This window comes from Silene latifolia, chromosome 6 (genome assembly GCF_048544455.1).
Source record: "Silene latifolia isolate original U9 population chromosome 6, ASM4854445v1, whole genome shotgun sequence".
NCBI classification, from domain to species: Eukaryota; Viridiplantae; Streptophyta; class Magnoliopsida; order Caryophyllales; family Caryophyllaceae; genus Silene; species Silene latifolia.
Window position 1 is genome coordinate 115,987,984 of NC_133531.1, and position 17,313 is coordinate 116,005,296.

At 38.8% G+C, this 17,313-nt stretch overlaps 1 non-coding gene across 1 annotated transcript; it reads left to right on the top strand.

Moving 5' to 3' along the window:
* The first annotated feature begins 1,901 nt into the window (after positions 1–1,901).
* Positions 1,902–2,008, top strand: LOC141589313 (small nucleolar RNA R71). The gene has a single exon (XR_012520257.1). It is a non-coding gene; the product is annotated as a small nucleolar RNA R71 (small nucleolar RNA).
* Positions 2,009–17,313: the final 15,305 nt, after the last annotated feature.

The window sequence follows — 17,313 nt, forward strand, 5'->3', positions numbered from 1 at the left end:
CAAGCATAATAGGGGCATAAGAAGAGTCCACAGTGCTAAATAAATAACAAGACTCTTGTAACATTGGGCTTCTAATGGTGTTGTTTTTGCTAAAGGAAACCCGGTCATCACCCACTTCCAACGTCAACCTCCCATTTTTCACATCAATTAATACACCCGCGGTGCGTAAAAATGGCCTACCCAATATAATTGGGGTTTGTGAGTCCTCGGCCATATCAAGTATGAGGAAGTCAACGGGTATGAAAAACTTGCCAACTTTGACGGGTACATCTTCTAAGACACCTAGAGGTCGCTTTAAAGAACGGTCCGCCATTTGCAAAGTAATACTTGTGCATTTTAAAGCACCCATGTTAAGTTTTTCACAAAGGGAATAGGGCATGACACTTACACTAGCACCTAGGTCGCAAAGGGCCTTATCAATGGTATATTTGCCTATAGTGCAAGGAATAGAATAGCTACCTGGGTCCTTAAGTTTCGGGGGAGACTTGTTTTGTAAGAGTGCACTACACTCTTCGGTGAAAGCAATGGTCTCAACCTCATTGAAGGATCGCTTCTTTGAGAGGATTTCCTTCATAAACTTTGCGTAAGAAGGGACTTGGGTAATCAATTCCATAAACGGGATGGTGACTTGTAAATTTTTACAAACTTCTAAAAATTTAGCAAACTTACCTTCCTCCTTGTGCTTTGCTAGACGATGGGGAAATGGTACTTGAACAACTTCCTTGGGAGGAGCATCCTCCACATCTTTCACTATCTCTTTCTCATTTTCCTTGGGAGCATCCACTTTCCTTGAAACGGCATCACTCTCCTTAGCATTAGGAGAGATTTCTTCAACAACCAACTCATCACTTTCTTTTGGCATAGGAGACCCAACATCTTTGGCATCAAGCTTGCTCTTCCTCTTTAGCATCAACAATCGGTGGGGAAATGGTACACGGTCCCTAACAAGAGGCTCTTCACTAGCCATCTTTTTGTCATTTCCCCCAAGCTTAGCCTTTTTAACAACCACCTCATCATCCAAAGTCATGGATGGCCCCTCATAGCTTGAACCACTTCTCAAGGAAACAGAATTAACGGTTTCATGTGGTTGCTCACCTTGGGGAGGTAGTTGACCGTTCTTCCTTTGAGAGCTAGAAGCGGATAGTTGAGCCACTTGTTGTTCCAACATCTTGACCGCGGCACTATGAGCTTGATCATTTTTTTGAATTTGAGCCAACAATTCCCTTTGTATTTGGATGATCATGCCCTCGAGCGTACCCACTCCTTGATTGTTTTGTTGGCCATTTTGTGGTGGATTTTGTTGGTAATTGTTTTGTGGGGGCCTTTGTTGATTTTGATAACCCGGTGGAGGGATATACTTTTGTTGTTGAGGAACATAGGCATTTTGTTGTGGTGGGGGTTGAGGGTTAAGCACATTATTGCTTGTGTAAGACAAGTTCGGATGGAATTTTGAATTCGGGTTATAAGTGTTGAAAAATGTACCCGGTGGATATGAACTTTGTCTAAAAGCTTGAAAAGCATTTACCTCTTCAATGGGGGCTCGGCAATATGCGGCATAATGACCCGCACCTCCACAACCGTCACACACAACGATTTGGCTTGTTGAAGACACGACATTGAGTTGTTGAATGGAATCTTTAGCATCTCTTTCCGCCAATTGTTGTTGGAGCAAAGCAATTTGAGCCAGCAAAACGGAGTTGTTGGAGGATTCTGCTTTACCTTTGGATGGCACAACTCGGGAATTGACATATTGGGCATCATGGACTGCCATAGATTCGATCGTGGCATGAGCAAGGTCGATGTCAATTTGATCAAACCGCCCATTGTTGGCGGAATCAAGAATCCTTCGCGACTCGGCACAACATCCATTGTAGAATGTTATTGCTAGAAACCAATCATCTAGCCCATGATGTGGGCATTGCCTTTGAAGCTCTTTGTACCTCTCCCAAGCCTCATATAAGCTCTCAAGAGCTTGTTGACGGAATCCGGTGATTTGGCTTCTCAAAGTTTGAGTTTTCTCCGGTGGAAAAAACTTTTGGTAAAAAGCAAGAGCCAATGTCTCCCAATTGGTGATTCCCAAGGTGGTACGGTCAAGGCTATTGATCCAAAGCTTGGCCTTATCCTTCAAAGAGAAAGGGAAAAGTATTTCCCTTATTTGGGCTTGGGTGACGCCCGTTTGACGGATCATGGAGCAATAGTCACAAAAATTTTGCACATGCAAATTGGGATCCTCCAAAGGACTTCCCCCAAATTGCTTCCTCTCCACAAGGCTAATGAAAGCCGGCTTGATCTCGAATTCCGGCGCGGTGATTTGAGTGGTTGTGATTCCGGCCGGAAGCATGGCCGCAGTGGGCTTTGAGTGATCGGAAAGTCTCACCATCTTTTTGGTAGTATATGGTGGTGGTGGTGGAGTTGATGAACAAGAAACCTCCTCCTCTTCAAGAACCTCTAGATCGTCTAAGTAATACTTTCTAGCACTTTCAACTTGTATGGGAGAAGTGGCTTCTTTCACTTCCTTCCAAATTCGTCGTCTTCTCCTAAAGGTTTTCTCGGGCTCGGAATCCGGTGAAAGCTATTCTCCACTACGAGAGGACCTGGGCATAAGACAACAATTTCTAGAGAAGTGATAAGTAACGGTCTCAAGGAACAAGTGTTCCCCAAAACAAAGGAAAACAAGATAAAAATCGACAATTCAAAAAGCAATAAAACCGTTTCCCCGGCAACGGCGCCAAAATTTGATAGGCTTATCGCGTACCTATGCAAAGATAAATTCCCTAGACACAAATTAATGTAGTAAACTTGGACGTAAAAATGGGATGCCTAAGACCTTGGAACACCTCTCCTATTTATGAGAGAGGAAGAAGAAACGTAAACATTCAAGATGACTGCGGCCCCGATCGGGGTTGCATGGCCCCGATCGGGGTCGTGTGTTTCCGGGTGATTTCTCTTAATTCCTCACTTAATTTCTTGAGGAATCCTAAGTGCGTGATTAATGACCCTTAATGCACCCGGGTAAATGCTCCATCTATGATCTTTAGAGCTTCCAAAAAGCATCCTAAGCATGTTGGAATCTTATGCTTTCCACCTTGACTTGGATTTGAACATTGGGCTTTGACTTTGATTGTTGTCATCATTTGCATTATACATATTAATCCATCAATTTCTCCATGCAAAACCCAATCCAATGCTCCATGCTTAGTCCAACACTTGGTCTTGATTAGCTTAGTGAACTTGGTGTATAAAATGATAGGAAAAAGCCTCTAAATGCTTAGATTCCTACAAAACCGTAACAAACACAACAATACACCTAGAACACAAGATTAGCTCAAATATATACTAATTAAAGTACAACGAACAATAGAAACCGAGCTAAAAAGAGGGGTAAAAGTATGTAAATTATGCACTTATCACGTTGTTAGCATATCCCAAGGCTAGGATCGTCGGATTGTCCTGTTCGTTATACCGTCGTGATCGTCGTGTCAAGGGTAAGTTCCTTGTATAATTTTTATAGAATTTTGTTGAGTTTGATTAAACCCTAATTGGGTAATGTTGGGGGATTTTTGGAGTATTATGGTGTGTTGGTAGTAATGGTATGTATGCACGTTATAGGCGGAGGATTCGTAGAGGAGAAGTTATGATTAGCTGGTAGACGGTCTCATGTGATTGCTATTCCAGGTAGGGTTTCCCTACTCAGTATTGATTACATGGTTTTGTTGTTGTTGTTGATTGTGTTGTTGTATATCATGTTGGATTTGGTTTTGGAATTGGTGATGGTTGGTAGTATAATGTGGTTATTGTATATCGTTTGTGGTTGCGAGGTGCGTCCTCTGCTGAGTGGAGTCACTTGCGGAAGTGGCTTCACGCCCTTCATTCGCCCTCTGTAGAACCTGCCACAGAAGGGGATGTGCACATTAAGGAACATGGGTTTATCGCTCGGATGAGATGAGTGGGGCTTAGGTGGGAACGGCTGCGGTCCCCCACTGGCGGTGTGGAGTACTTGTTGCGATGAGTACTCTGGCAGGACTACACACTTTAGAGTGTAGTCAGGTTGAGTCATCACGAGCTGTCTTAGAAGTCTTCCGCTGTGTTGAACACCCTTTCAGTTACTTAGTTGGTTTAGCTTTTTGAGAACAGTTGTACTTTTTACTTTATCAGTTTTGGTTGGACTTGTATCACATTAAACAATTTAATAAAGTACGTTTCGTTACTGTCTATTTGATATACATTGCCTCGGGTATCCGAGATGGTAGCACTTTCATGCCTTAAGTGGTCCTGGTAAGGCACTTGGAGTATGGAGTGTTACAAAGTGGTATCAGAGCGACGATTTTGGAACCTATAACTAATGAATCTAATGAACTTAGGGAGTCAAAATAAAATGAACCCGGGTAGGAGTTGTTAGGAGCTAATGCAAAGACTTGGGAAACGTCCTAAAGTCGCGATCTCGCCCTACAACTTTAAACCGGTCACTATGGGCTGTGTGTCGGGATCGTTATGTGTTTACGTTGTGTGTCGTATATCTATATAGAAATGCGTTGTGTGAATTGGTGGATGAATGCATGTGGAGAATGGGGAATGTGATGGTGAAAGACGATGAGTAGTATGAATGTGTATGATGAATGTTTTATAACGTGGCATTTTAGAAACATGTGGAGTAGGATTGTTGGTTGCGATATATATATATATATATATATATATATATATATATATATATATATATATATATATATATATATATATATATATATATATATATATATATATATATATATATATATATATATAGATTTGGGATCCTGAGAACCACCTACGTAGTGAGAACCATGAGAACTTCACCTTATGGATTTTTTTTCTAAAAAATGACGACATATTTGGATTCGGCATAGAATTTTATGACTAGATGAGATATTTCTTGGTCCAAAAAGTGTAAATTATTGACGAAAATTGAGACGAGAAACATTTTATTAATTTTCATGCACCTACTACCTCACTTTTATGTATCTAACAATTTTCATGCACTTAGTAATACTTTTCATGCATGTAACAATTTTCATGCACCTAGTATTCATTTTCGTGCATCTATTGCCATTTTAGTATATACCTACTTGTATTTTTGTACATTAAGTTTATATTTTGTTAATAAAATCAATAAATTTTGTTTAGCTACACTAAAAAAGTGTTTGAATAAACTAAACTAAGGGTAAATGATCCATCAAAACTTTCGAAACAATATTTGATGATGATTTAGTAGGGGTTCTCACAGTTCTCATTATGTTGGTGGTTCTCACCGGATCCTGACTATATATATATATATATATATATATATATATATATATATATATATAGAGAGAGAGAGAGAGAGAGAGAGAAGGGTTCTAGTAAGGCCCTCATATCATATGAGTCCCTAAGTCCTTATAAGGGCCTTTGGATACAAGGGATGGAGGGATGAGATTACATCTCAATGGATGGCCATAAATCTCCCTCCCTAATCTCCCTTCCTAATCCTTGTACAACTCCTTCCTAATTTGTATAACTCCATCCTCCTTCTAATTCTCCCAACTCACTCACCCACTCATCATCCATTTCATTCATTCACTTCTTCAATCATTCACCCCCTCTCTCCTGATTCATTCTCTCCCAACAAAAAAAAAACCCAAAAAATAAAAACAAAAACCAAACTAAAACAACAACAAAAAAACCCAAAATAACTCCTCCTCCAAACACCACACCCGACCCACCACCACCTCACCACACACCACAGCCGACCCAACATCAACCCACAACAACTGCGCCAATACCACCAGACCCGACGCCGCCACCCACAACCCTTGCCGCTTCACCTTTTTTTTCAGATCTGAAAAAAAGACGAGATTATTTTCGGGTTTTGATTTGTTTTTCGAGTGTTTTTATTATGTGGGACCATTGTATGCATTTCAATGGCCTCATGTGAGTTTTTGTGCTCGCGGTAAGATCTTCATTGTCAGGATGCATTGTGCTTATGTCCATAAATGTAATGCATCCACCACTGAAATATTTCTGAAGAAAACCTTTTTTTTAATTTCCTTCCCATGTGTAGATAGTTGATATAAAGGCACGGCCACTTGACATACCCGAAAGATGTTGGTGTTGTCGTTGGTTTATTTTGTTGTCAGGATGCATTGTGCTTTTGTTTTTGTTTTTTTTTATTTTAATTTTTTTTTTCGGTTTTTTATTTTAGATCTAGTATTGGCGAGATTTACGGTTTTTTCTACTTTATAGTTATATAAATTTGGACTAAAGTTATACAAAAAATGGACTAAAGTTATACAAAAATGGACTAAAATTATACAAAAATTGACTAAAGATATACGAATATGGACTAAAGTTATACAAATAAGGACTAAAGTTATACAAAAATGGACTAAAGTCATACAAAAATGGGCTAAAGTTATACAAAAAATTGGACTAAAGTTATACAAAAATGAACCAAAGTTATACAAAAATGAACCAAAGTTATACAAAAATAGACCAGAGTTATACAAAAATGCACCAAAGTTATACAAAAAATGGACTAAAGTTATACAAAAAATTGGCCTAAAGTTATACAAAAATTGGACTAAAGTTATACAAAAATGAACCAAAGTTATACAAACATGAACCAAAGTTATACAAAAATGGACTAAAGTTAGTCCATATTTGTATAACTTTAATCCATATTTGTATAACTTTAGTCCATTTTTGTATAACTTTGGTTCATTTTTGTATAACTTTGGTTCATTTTTGTATAACTTTGGTTCATTTTCGTATAACTTTAGTCCAATTTTTTGTATAACTTTAGTCCAATTTTTGTATAACTTTAGTCTTTTTTTGTATAACTTTGGTCTATTTTTGTATAACTTTGGTTCATGTTTGTATAACTTTAGTCCATTTTTGTATAACTTTGGTTCATTTTTGTATAACTTTGGTCCATTTTTGTATAACTTTAGTCCTTATTTGTATAACTTTAGCCCATATTTGTATAACTTTAATCCATATTTGTATAACTTTAGTCCATTTCTGTATAACTTTGGTTCATTTTTGTATAACTTTGGTTCATTTTTGTATAACTTTGGTTCATTTTTGTATAACTTTGGTTCATTTTTGTATAACTTTCGTCCTTATTTGTATAACTTTAGTCCATATTTGTATAACTTTAGACCATTTTTGTATAACTTTAGTCCATTTTTGTATAACTTTAGTCCATTCTTTGTATAACTTTAGTCAATTTTTGTATAACTTCATACTTTTTTTGTATAACTTTAGTCCATTTTTGTATAACTTTAATCAATTATAAGATTAAAATCAACAAATTATAAGAATTTTTATATGGCTAAGATTAAAACAACAAATTTTATGAAAAATATTTTAGTAGATCTTAGATGAAAAAAAAGTATCTCATAAAAAAAACGAGATTTAAAACCCGAAATCTTAAAAAAAAGTATAACAAGAAGAGATTTGAGAAAATGAATAAAAAACGATAAGTAACAAAATAAAAGACAACAACAAAAAATGAATGGAAAAAACAACTCAAAACATAAAAATAAACACCAAAAAAAAAAAAAAAAAAAAAAAAAAAAAAAAAAAAAAAAAAAAAAAAAAAAAAAAAAAAAAAAAAAGGTGGCGGTGGTGGGTGGTGAGTTGGTGTCGGGTGGGATAGTGGTGGGTGGTGGTGAATGAGGAAGAGAAGAATGAATGATTTATTTGGGTTTTTTGATTTAATTGGATTTTTTGGGTTTTTTGATTTAATTGGATTTTTTTGGTTTTATTTATTTATTTGGGTTTTGGGGTTTTTTATTTATTTGGATTTTTTGGGTTTTTATTTTTTGGGGTTTTAGAGAGAAGATGAGTTGTGTGATATGTGAGAGAAGTGGATGAGAGGAAAAGAAGTTATAGTGAATTAGTGATTAATTAGAAAGATTAGTGAAGGAGGAGAGAATGAGTGATATTAGTTCATAAACACACTTTTGGAGGTTGATCTTGGCCATTCATCTCCCTCCATCCAATGCTCACAATAGGACTTATGGACTCAAATATATAAATGGCCTTAGTTGATCCTTCCTCTATATATATATATGTATATATATATATATATATATATATGTATATATATATATATATATATGTATATATATATATATATGTATATATGTATATATATATATAGAGAGAGAGAGAGGAGTTCTAATGAGTCCTTCTCTCAAATTGAGTCCATAAGTCCCTCTAAGGGCCTTTGGATGGACTCAATGAATGGTTGAGATGCATTTGATTAAGGGCTATTAAAAAAAATGAAAAAAAATGTGGATGGTTGGATTGAGATGGATGGTTGAGAATGAAAATTACCAAAAAAAATTATCACTAATCAAATTTCTATACATTAATTAATTTTTCTTTCTCTCTCTAGCCCCTAATTAATCAGTTTTGAGTTTAAGATTTCAGAAGTGTAAATGTAATGTTGTATGAGTTTTACAAGTGTAAATGTGATGTTTTACGAGTATAAATGTAACATTTTAAGAGTGTAAATTTGATTTTTTGTGACGGAAATTTTGAATTTATATAATTTTAACATTTTACAAGTGTAAACGTGATGTTTTACGAGTGTAAATGTAACATTTTAAGAGTGTAAATTTGATTTTTTGTGACGGAAATTTTGAATTTATATAATTTTAACATTTTACAAGTGTAAACGTGATGTTTTACAAGTGTAAATGTAACATTTTAAGGGTGTAAATTTGATTTTTTGTGACGGAAATTTTGAATTTATAGAATTTGAACATTTTACAAGTGTAAATGTGATGTTTTACGAGTGTAAATGTAACATTTTAAGTGTGTAAATTTGATTTTTGAATTTACATAATTTTAACATTTTACAAGTGTAAATGTGATGTTTTACGAGTGTAAATGTAACATTTTAAGAGTGTAAATTTGATTTATTGTGACTGAAATTTTGAATTTACATAATTTTAACATTTTACAAGTGTAAATGTGATGTTTTACGAGTGTAAATGTAGTATTTTAAGAGTAAATTGGTCCTTTGAATGTAACTTTGGTCCTTTATAAGTGGAACTTTTGTCCTTTACGAGTAAAACTTTAGTCCGACTACCAAAAAACACCACCACCGTCGTCCTCCACCACCAACTCATATCCACAAAAAATATGAGTGCAAATCTATATAATTTTATTGAGTGTAAATGTAACGATATACGAGTGTAAATGCAAAAAATATGAGTGTAAATGTAAAGAAATACGAGTGTAAATGTAAAGAAATAAGGGTGTAAATCTGAAAAAATGCGTGTAAATGTAAAGAAATATGAGTGTAAATGTAAAGAAATACGAGTGTAAATGTAAAGAAATACGAGTGTAAATTTGAGAAATGCGTGTAAATGTAAAGTAATATAAGTGTAAATGTAAAGAAATACAAGTGTAAATGTAAAGAAATACGAGTGTAAATCTGAAAAATGCATGTAAATGTAAATAAATATGAGTGTAAATGTAAAGAAATACGAGTGTAAATGTAAAGAAATACGAGTGTAATAAATATATTTATTAGATCTAAAAATAAAAATCATGATAATACGATTTTTTTTTCAAAAATCAACTATATATTTATTAGATTTACGAATAAAATCAACAAAATATTCTTAAATAATAAATAATATGAAAACAACACATTATTTGTGAAAACTAAAAAATGAAAAATGAAAAAGGAACCTAACAAAACCAGATCTGAAACGTAAATCTAAAAAAAATATATAACAAACCACCATAAGCAGCTTCATCTGAAAATATAAAGAAATAAAAACGAAACATATAAAAAAAATCTGAGCTGATAGTGTTTGTGTGCAGGCACCGTTTTTTTTAGAAATATATATAAAAAAACAAACAAAACAAAAAACCCGCCCTCTCCTTACTCCCTCCACCCGCCGACACCACCATGACAACTCCCTCCACACCAAACTCGCCCCGTCGCCACCTTCCCACACACCACCGCCACTTGCCGCCTGTTTCCTCTCCTCCTCTCGTCCTCCACTGCCCGCATACTTCCTTTCTTCCTCTCGTTTTTTTTGTGGTTGTTGGTGATGGTGGCGTTGGTGTTGTTCTTGTTGTTGATTGTCGATGGTGGGGTTGTTGAGAGTGTGCAGGCGGTAATCGGGTGGAGGGAGTTTTTTCCAGATCTGAATTTTTTTTTTTAAAGAAGTCAGATCTTGTTTTTATTGAGAGTGTTGCGGTGGTGTTGTTGTGGTGCATGGTGGTGTCGCGTTGTGAGAATTGTGGGCAGGTGGTGGTGCGGGTTGTGTCGGGTTGTGGTGGGTAGTTGTCGGGTTGAGGTCGTGGGGCCAGATCTTGTATTGGTGTCGGGTTGTCTGTCGGGTGAAGGGAGTGGAAGAAGGAGGATGTTGTTGTGGTGGTTGAGGGCGGCAGCCGCAAGTGCGTGGGTGGCGGTTGGTGCAGGTGAGGGAGGTCAAGGTGGGTGGTGGTGAGGGAGGTCGGGGTGGTGGTCTTTAGGGTGGTTGACGTGGTGATGGTGTGAGACGGAAGTGGTTTTTTTTTTTGTATTTTGATTTTATTTGGGTTTTAGTGAGAGAATTTTTGGGAGGTTTTGATTTTATTTGGTTGAATGATATTTGTGGGATAGGAGGGAGAAGTGAGTGGAAAAAGAAAGGTTATATAGTGAAATTAACGGTTGATTAGTGATGGTAGTGAGAGGAAGTGTTTAATTAGCATTTATCCCCTACTTTTTGCACTAATCCCTTGTTTTTCCTCTTCAATCTTAACCCTCCATCCCATCTTTTTAATGGCTCCAAATAGGACTTAGGGACTCAATGCTTTTTGGTGGACTCACTTGATCCTTCTTCTATATATATATATATATATATATATATATATATATATATATATATATATATATATATATATATATACATATATATATATATTATGTTTGTCGTTTGTCGTTTTGTATATATAAGCATAGTTGGTTGGAAGTGTTGAGATACGCATGTGGGTAGTATACGAGTCGACATGACTCGATCGAGTGGGTATGACTCGATCGAGTGGGTTGCTTTACTTTTCTGGGCAGTAGTCTGTTTTTGGGCACTCGATCGAGTATGTTTGAGGCACTCGATCGAGTGGGGTCAGCTCGATCGAGTAGGTTTAGGGCACTCGATCGAGTGGGGTCAGCTCGATCGAGTAAGGAGGTGGTTCGGTCGAGTACGTTTTTTGGATGCATTCTGGTCAGGTTCTGGAGTAGAGGCACTCGATCAAGTAAGTGGGTCATGGTACTCGATCAAGTAAGTGGGTCGTGGTACTCGATCGAGTGGGTTTTGTACATGTTGTTTTCGTGTTTTGAGTATGGGATGTGTGTTTATGTTTGTTTATCTTATATAGTTTCAAGATGCCGCCAAAGAGAACCACGTTGTATCCGGGGCTGAGAGCATGAGTGTTGATGAGATCGTTAAAATGTTGGAGCACCAAGATGCTCTTACTGAGGCTTTAAAGAAGTTCGGAAAGGATAAAGAGGCAGGTGTAGATTTCGCCAAGATGAGCATCAATATAGCAAGGTTTAACCCTAAGAAGTACATGGGCACTGGGGCGCTAATCCTGCTGGATAATTGGCATAGGGAGATGGAAAACATACTCAATGTGGTTCATTGCCCAAAGGACTTTCGAGTGGAACAAGTTGCGTTCTACTTGAGAGAAGCAGCCGGAGAGTGGTGGGATAAGGTTAGGGTGAGTGCTCTGGATATATATGTGAGACAGGGGTTATCTGCTATACCTTGGGATGAGTTCAAGAGGGCTATGAGGCGAGAGTTTGTGCCAAAGCATGTGCGTAGCATGTTAAGAGAGGAGTTTGATGACTTCTGATATGACAGTTGCTGAGTACTATCATAAGTTCAACGAGAAGTCTAGGTACGCAGAGGATATGGGGCTGAGCCAAGAGAACTTGGCATTGAGATTTGAGAAGGGGTTGACACCCAAGATTATGGAGAAGTTGCCAGTAGGGGTCCTTACTGATGTTAAGGAGATATATGAGCATCCTGGGAGAGCTGAGAGGTTGGTAGAGATGACTAAGGAAAATAGGGAGAGAGCTTCTGGGAAGAGGAAGGCTGAGAGTGAGGGAGGTGGCCAGACTAGTTACAAGAGGGGAGGCCATAACCAGGTGAGAGCTTACTCTTCGGGGTCGGGGTTTTTGCGGTGGAGCTTCTTACGGGCGTGGCCGTGGTGGTGGTAGTGGCAGTTGGGGTTTGACTTGCTTTAACTGTGGCGGTGTGAGCCACAAGAGACATGAGTGTACCAGTGCAGCGGGCCGGGGTTTTCAGAGGCAGTCACAGGGGAGTTTCTCTCAGGGTCCGTCTCAAAGTTTTGCCAATAACAGGCTGGCTGGGTCGTGGAATCGTCAGGGTGGTCAGAGTAATAACAATGATGGGGCTAACTGCAATGGCGGTAATTTATACCAGAGATCGGCGACGAACAACAACCAGGGGTCGGGGTCGGCTGATAAGCCGTCTACTTCAGCTAGTATTGTCCAGGGAGGTGGACAGAAGACCAGTGGTAAGCTGTTCATGATGGAGAAGAAAGCAGCTGAGGATGACGCTCACATTATCACGGGTAATTTTCTTGTTAATGGAGTCTTTACCTTTGTTTTGTTTGATTCGGGGGCATCACAGTCGTTTGTATTATCGAGTCATGCTAAGTTTTTGGGTTTGAGAGAGTTTGAGTTTGTAAAAGAGGAAGTTTTTATACCGTCAGGCGAGTTTGTATCTTGTGGGAAGTTTTATAGGGGTGTGTCTATGATAGTTGGGCAGGTTGACCTACCAGTGGACTTGTTAGAGTTTCCCTTAGATGGTTTTGAGATAATAGTTGGTATGGACTGGTTGGGTAAGCATAAGGCTAAGATAGACTGTCATCAAAAGAGAGTTTCTCTAAGAGGTCCTAAGGGGATTAGTGTGTCTTATCGTGGGTTTGTTGTCAAACCCAAAGTCAAGTTGATTACAGCAGTGACATTGAAGTCTTATCTGAGAAAGGGATGTCCGTTAATCTTATGCCATGTGAGAGATCATAGTATGGTAAGTTCGACTGTTGACCAGATACCAGTGGTGGGGGAGTTTCCAGATGTTTCTCTAGATGAGATACCGGGGCTACCACCAAAGAGGGAGATAGATTTCAGTGTTGAGTTGAAACCAGGGACGGGACCAATTTCTAAGGCACCGTACTGTATGGGTCCTAAGGAGTTGGAGGAGCTGAAGAAACAGCTAGATGATTTGATTGAGAAGGGATACATTAGACCCAGTGTATCACCGTGGGAAGCTCCAGTTCTATTTGTGAAAAAGAAGGATGAGAGTTTGAGGTTATGCATCGATTATAGAGAGCTTAACAGAGTTACAGTGAAGAACAAGTATCCTTTGCCGAGGATAGATAATTTGTTTGATCAGTTGAACGGTTCAGCAGTCTTTTCTAAGATTGATTTGAGGTCAGGTTATCATCAGGTGAATATTCGGGAGGAGGACATACCGAAGACAGCTTTTACATCAAGGTATGGTCACTATAAGTATGTTATGATGTCGTTTGGGTTGTCTAACGCACCTGCAGTGTTTTTGGATTTGATGAACCGGGTCTTCAGTCAGTTTTTGGATCGGTTTGTGGTGGTCTTTATCGATGATATCTTAGTCTACTCTAAGACTAAGGAGGAGCATGAGTAGCATTTGAGGACAGTGTTGCAGACTTTGCGAGACAATCAGCTATATGCAAATTTGTCTAAGTGTGAGTTCTGGTTAGGGGAGGTTGCTTTTCTGAGGCATGTGATTTCAAAGAAGGGTGTAGCTGTGGATCCTGCAAAGATAGAGGCAGTTACTCGGTGGGAAGCACCGAAGAATATAGCAGAGATCAGAAGTTTCTTTGGTTTGGCAGGGTACTATCGATGGTTTGTGACAGACTTTTCCAAGATAGCCAGACCTATGACAGCTTTGATGAGGAAAGAGAATAGGTTTCACTGGGATAAAAGTTGTGAGACGACGTTCCAGACATTAAAGGAGTGTTTGACCACAACTCCAATCTTAGCTTTACCTGAGGGGTGTGAGAACTTTGAGGTATATACAGATGCTTCAAAGAATGGTTTGGGTTGTGTGTTGATGCAGAACGGGAAAGTAATCGCCTATGCTTCTAGGCAATTGAAGCCTTATGAGGAGAACTATCCGACACATGATCTGGAGTTGGGCGCAGTTGTGTTTGCTCTCAAGATTTGGAGGCACTATCTTTATGGGGCGACCTTTAAGGTGTTTTCAGATCACAAGAGTCTAAAGTACATCTTCACTCAAAAGGAGTTGAACATGAGACAGAGGGGGTGGATGGAGCTGATTGGGGATTATGACATGGATATTATATACCATGAAGGGAAGGTTAATGTGGTTGCAGATGCGTTGAGCAGGAAGAGTGTGCATTCTCTTTGCACAGCTATGTCCTTGATGAGGTTGAGAGATGAGGTGGGGAAGATGGGGATATATATGATACAGAAAGGGGATGCTAGAGGGGACTTGACAGTGGAGCCAGACTTTTATGATGATATCCACAGGAAATAGGCTTTGGATCCTAAGATCAAGGAGTGGAGAGCTGGGATAGAGAAAGAGACAGTGTCTCGATTCTTTATTCTTACAGATGGCAGCGTGAGATTTGATGGGCGATGATGTGTTCCTAGTGATGAGGAGTTGAAAAAGGTGATCATGACAGAGGCTCATTGCACACCATATTCGGTACATCCAGGCGGGGACAAGTTATATAAAGATTTGAAGAAGACTTTCTGGTGGCCTGGAATAAAGAAGAAAACAACTGAGTTTGTGGCTCGTTGTTTGACATGTCATAGAGTTAAGGGAGAGCAGCGTCGACCACAGGGTAAGATTCAGTCTCTTGAGGTACCTGAGTGGAAATGGGAATCCATCTCTATGGATTTTATAGTGGGTTTGCCGAGGAGTCAACAGGGTAATAACATGATATGGGTTATAGTTGATCGTTTGACTAAGTCAGCTCACTTTGTGCCGATAAAAGATACTTGGACCAAGATACAGTTAGCTTTGGCTTATAGGAAACATGTGGTTCATTTGCATGGGATGCCTAAGGATATAGTGTCAAATAGAGATGCGAGGTTCATATCGCGGTTTTGGAAAGAGTTGTAGGAGTTGATGGGAACTACCTTGAAGATGAGTACTGCATTTCATCCTGCGACTGATGGCCAGACACACAGGACCATCAAGATTTTAGAGGATATGTTGTGAGCTTGTGTTATGGATTTTGGTGGTAGCTGGGAGGAGAGATTGGATCTCATTGAGGTTTCTTATGACAACAACTATCACACGAGTATTGGTATGGCACCTTTTGAGGCTTTGTATGGGAGGAGGTATAGGAGTCCGATTTGCTAGAATGATTGAGTTGAGGCAGTGGTTTTGGGACCACAGATGGTATAGGAGATGGTAGAACAAGTTAAGCTGATTAGGCAAAAGATGAAAACGGCTCAGGATCGACAAAAGAGTTATGCAGATTTATATCGTCGTGACATAGAGTTTCAGGTTGGGGAAAAGGTTCTTTTGAAAGTGTCTCCTATGCGTGGAGTCATGAGATTTGGTAAGAAAGAGAAGCTAGGCCAGAAGTTTATCGGACCATATGAGATTCTAGATCGTGTGGGTGAAGTTGCTTATCGGTTAGCTTTACCAGCTGCTTTGTATAGGGTGCATAATGTGTTTCATGTGTCTCAGTTACGGAAGTATGTGAGCGATCCTTCACATGTGTTAGATGTAGAGAACATCGAGTTGGATGAGTCCTTGTCTTATCTTGAGGTGCCAAAACAGATTCTTGATCGCAAAGTTAGAAAAATTAGACATGGGGAAACGGTTTTGCTTGAGGTTCTTTGGTCTAACCATGAGGTGGAGGAGGCTACTTGGGAGGCGGAGGAGGCTATAAGGGAGCGGTATCCGTCTCTTTTTGAACAGGTATGTGTGGTTACGGGGACGTAACCATGTTTCTTTTTGGGAGGTAGGAGATGGTCGCATAAGGTTTTTGCATGTTTTATGTTGGTTTGAGTACAATTAGTAGTTGCTTTGAGTCGGTTTGAGTGTTGGTTGGGAGTTTTGTTTTGAGTTTTTTGTTATGTCGTTGTGTCGGAGGGGAGATAGTGTGTTTTGTTTTTGTGTATGAGTTGCACTTCGGGGACGAAGTTCTTTTTAAGGAGGGAAGACTGTAATACTACGGTTTTCCATGTCTATGGGTACTCTATTGAGTAGGACTTACTCTGTCGAGTAAGTATGTTTTATACGAAACAGTAGGATACTTGATGGGTACTCGATCGAGTATGTGTGACACTCGATCGAGTAACTCACTTACTCGATCGAGTAAGTGTGTTTTACGGGTTTGATTAACCGGGTTTTGTTAATAACGCAAGATTAATATAAAAGGCTTTCGTCATTATTCTTAAACACTTTTTAACATTCTAAAACCTTTCAAGAGAAGAACAACAGTTACGTAGTTTGCATCCCTCGCATTGTTACCAAATCCCAAGGCTAGGATCGTCGGATTGTCCGGTTCGTTATACCGTCGTGATCGTCGTGTCAAGGGTAAGTTCCTTGTATAATTTTTATAGCGTTTTGTTGAGTTTAATTAAACCCTAATTGGGTAATGTTGGGGATTTCGGGAGTATTATGGTGTGTTGGTAGTAATTGTATGTATGCACGTTATAGGAGGAGGATTCGTAGAGGAGAAGTTCTGATTAGCTGCTAGGCGGTCTCGTGTGATTGCTATTCCAAGTAGGGTTTCCCTACTCAGTATTGATTATATGGTTTTGTTGTTGTTGTTGATTGTGTTGTTGTATATCATGTTAGATTTGGTTTTGGAAATGGTGATGGTTGGTAGTATAATGTGGTTATTGTATATCGTCTGTGGTTTGCGAGGTGCGTCCTCGGCTGAGTGGAGTCACTTGCGGGAGTGGATTCGCGCCCTTGATTCGCCCTCTGTGGAACCTGACACAGAAGGGGATGTGCACATTAAGGAACATGGGTTTATCGCTCGGATGAGATGAGCGGGGCTTAGATGGGAACGGCTGCGGTCCCCCACTGGCGGTCTGGAGTATTTGTTGATTGGTTGGTTTGTAATGTTGTTTTATTGCAGATGTTTGTTTTGTGTAATCAGTACTGACCCCATTTAAATGTTTTTAAAAACTGTGGTGGTCCATTCGGGGATGGTGAGTAGTTATTGAGCCGGTATGAGTTGATGCGCATGGGATAGCTGGATTGAGTCATCACGAGTTGTCTTAGAAGTCTT